This window comes from Tiliqua scincoides, chromosome 1 (genome assembly GCF_035046505.1).
Source record: "Tiliqua scincoides isolate rTilSci1 chromosome 1, rTilSci1.hap2, whole genome shotgun sequence".
In the NCBI taxonomy this organism is placed as follows: Eukaryota; Metazoa; Chordata; class Lepidosauria; order Squamata; family Scincidae; genus Tiliqua; species Tiliqua scincoides.
In genome coordinates this window covers 225,406,228-225,410,055 of record NC_089821.1, presented here as the reverse complement: position 1 = coordinate 225,410,055, position 3,828 = coordinate 225,406,228, and positions in this window count along the sequence as shown.

The window sequence follows — 3,828 nt, the reverse complement described above, 5'->3', positions numbered from 1 at the left end:
GGCCATAATTCCCTCCTAGGGGTCGTTGGGAAAGAAACTGAAAATAAAACTGCTGATCAGTGGTGTCACTAGGGTTTGCATCACCCAGTGCAGAAAGCCAGCATGTCACCCCTATGATGGACCTCCTCCTATGCAGTGGGCAGGGCAACATCCCAGACGGTGGGTGTGTACCATGACCCCACCCCTGCTGGTTTTTTTGGCTATAACTTTTGATCAAAGAGATATTTCAACACTTAGTTTAAACTTGTGGAGTTGGGGAATGGGGGTCGATTTAAGTGTATGCCTTATTTCTTGGGCTGTGTTGGTGCTTGGAGAAATCCTGGACATTTGAGCCCATGTATTCATTCATTCATCCATCTAAGTTCCATCTCTAATCTATTTAAATTTTATATATTTTTTTACTGGCCCTCAACACTGTGTCAGATATTTGATGCGACCCTTTGGCTGAAAAGTTTTGCGATCCCTGCACTATATCAGTGCTGAGACTCTGGCGCAATACCTAAGGATGTTACGTTTTCCAAGGTGGATGGATGGGCCACCAGGTGGAGTAGAGCCTAGGCTCCTATGAACTCAATAAGGGGACTATCGATTTTATAGAACTAGCAAAATTGCAATCCAGACTTCATGGTGCCATGCCATGAAATAAAGGAGGGGGTTTGCCTTTAAAGGGTTGAAAAAACTCCCTCTTTGGAAAGGATTCCTGATTGAGCCAGTTCATTTCCCTTCCAATGAAAAGAATCACAGCCTCTTTCTCACATCTCCGATGTGCTTTTTAACACTAGAGGAATAAGCTGCAAACAGTAGCTGCCAAGTGGGCTGAGATTCTTGTTGCTCCCTCCAGAGATACACATTTTGACAGGTCCCATCCTAGATTTGGCACCAACAGTCTTTGTTTTCATTCGATGCCTTTCCTTTCTTGTTTGGCTTTTTTTCCTTTCTTTTTCTTTTGGTTCTTCTGTCCAGAGCCAACAATAACAAGAAGGAAGTAAAGCACAATTTTGCGGAATATGGGACTTTAAATGAAAAAAAAGGAGAAGAAAAATAATTTTACCATTGCATTACACCACTAACCAAATATTTAGACTCTGTTCTTTTAGGGAAAAGTACATATGTCAGGATTTCAAGACAGGCCACTTCAGCCCTTAGTGCAAAGACTGTAAAACATATATGTGAATTATTATCATTAAATCATAAACATAATCCATATGAGATTATGGCTTCATTATATTTTTCTCCTCTCTCCTAGGAAAAGTTTCTATTAACAATTGCTTTCATTTTGTGTTCTAAAGAATTTCATACTATGCAACACAATGCTGTGTGTGTTTAGTCCCACAAGTCCCACTGTTACCAATGCAGCTCATTTTTCCTTTTTAGGATTGTAGTTACAGAATTTCTTCTTCTGGCACAGCCATTTTCAACCACTGTGCTGTGGCACATTGGTGTGCCGTGAGTGGTCCACAGGTGTGCCACAAGAATTTGGGGGAAGGTCATTTATTAGTAGGGCCAATGGGGATTGTAGGCCCCCACTGGCAGCATGGTGTGTCTTGTCAATTGTCAAAAACCTGATGGTGTGCCTAGACAATTTTAGTGCCTTGTCAGTGAGCCATTAGATGAAAAAGGTTGAAAATCACTGTTCTAGCGCATGGGACTAAGGGCCCAATCCTATCCAGTTTTCCAGTGCTGGTGCAACTGTGCCAATGGGGCGTGCATTGCATCTTGTGGTGGGGCAGCAGTCACAGAGGCCTCCTTAAAGTATGGGAATATTTGTTCCCTTACCTTGGTGCTGCAGTGTGGCTACACCAGAGCTGGAAAATTGGATAGCATTGGGCCCTAACTTAACCAAACATTCTCATAATACTTAGGAGACACTGCAGCTTGTCTTGTGTAGGCAAAGAGCAGGGCATGGTGAAACACCATCTGAGCCAGGATCCATCTCCCATTTATAAGAACATAAGAAGAGCCCTGCTGGATCAGGCCAAAGACCCATCTAGTCCAGCTTCCTGTATCTCACAGTGGCCAACCAGATGCCTCAAGGAGTATACAAGACAACAAGATACCTGCATCCTGCTGGCAATTCCTTGCATTTGGCATTCTGAGGTAGCCTATTTCTAAAACTAGGTGGTTGCACATACCTATCATGGCTTCCATCCTCATGTCACCTTAGCACCTAAACAAGAGTGCTCATTGCTCTCCATGCACAATGCAGTATGCATAGTGGCCCTGATCCTGCTAAAATTAGTAGTCACTAATTCCCATTGGAAGTTATGGAATATATCATTTTTGTTCATTCATAGGATGCATATCCCACCTTTTAGCACAATTGACCTCAACATGCTACATCACCACAAAACAGGTTCTCTCTGGTTCCCAGCTGCCTATCTCCAGCCCCATTCAGATGTTACTGGAAGTGTGGATACTGTCCATACATATAGTCCAGGGGTTCTCAAACTTCTTGGGAGTAAAACTCCCAAGGTAAATCTTGCATGGGAGGGGGCAAAGGCAGCAATGCGATCTCCAGAATTGTGTCTCTAACAGAGACAAAGGGGGGTGTTTTACGGTATTTGCTGAGGGCTGCTGCAAGCTGCAGGAGTTGTGGGGATCCCTGCACAGTCCGCAGCAGGGCTTCCTGAGTCTTAGAATGTTGGAAAAAAGTGATCACAAACCACTTCTGGTTTTGCAATCGCAAACAGGAAGTGGTCTCCAATCTTTTTTTCCTAACAATTTGAGACTTGGGGAGTCCTGTGGAGGGCTGTGCGGGGCTCCCCACAACTCCTGTAGCTTGCAGCAGCTCTCAGTAAGTAGAAGCATCCCCCTTCACCACTGGTAGTGACGCAATGCTAGGGATGACGTCACTGCCTCTCCCCTTCCCCGCCCCTTAAGGGGCCAGGGGCTGAGGCTCTCAGGCAGGGGCATCGTGACACCCAGTTTGAGAACCTCAGTCCAGAAGTGTTTTGGCAAGCCCTGACCTGGGGCTGCCATACTCACCCTCCCCATGCTTACAGCCTGTGTCTTCATAAATAATCACCATCCTCAAGGAGGGATCTGCTTTGTTAGAGATGCTGGGATGTGCCGTCCCATAACACACATAACACAGATAGTGTTGGACCTTTCAGGAACATCTGAACATGGAGATGACTAAAGAAGGTGACTTGAAGAGAACCTGAACTGACAGGTTGGTTCATGAAGGGAAAGATGCTCCTCTTAGTGACTCCACTAACTTTGTTCCACTGAAACCTAGGGCTGGTTTGAATGGTGCTCTCCTGCTCAAATCAGCCCCACACAATTAAACACATGCAAGCTCACATTGCGCACACATTCTGCCCCTTTCTCTCCCTTCCTGGTTTGTGCTTTTAATCTAGTGGAGGGGGGGAGTCACACCCCTCTATGTGCTTTAGGTTTAGCAGCAGGTGTTGAAGGGCAGTTCAGATGAAACCCCCCTCCAATTAAAAGAGCAAACTATGATGGGAGGGAAGGGACAGAAACACACACAGCGCACACAACTGCAGTCCTGACAATCCATCTGCTCCTCCGTCCCTCAGCATTCCGGCTAGACTTGGCAGAAAGAGAAGTAACACCATATGTGGGTCTCAAGGCTGAGCCAACATAATTCATGCCGTTTGGGTTTACGTTTCACGCTGGATAAGTATTACTTCTGTGGTTTGCCAATTTTTTTGGTAACACTTTTCCTAAACATTTTCGCTCCTTTCCGTTGAGGCCCCAAAGTCTCTAGGCCAGCTCAGAAGAGATATGCTTGGAAGTGCTCTGCAAAAGTGTGTACGTGGCCTTATGAGACCCTCCAAAGGGTCTGCCTGGGCTCACTCCGCTGCT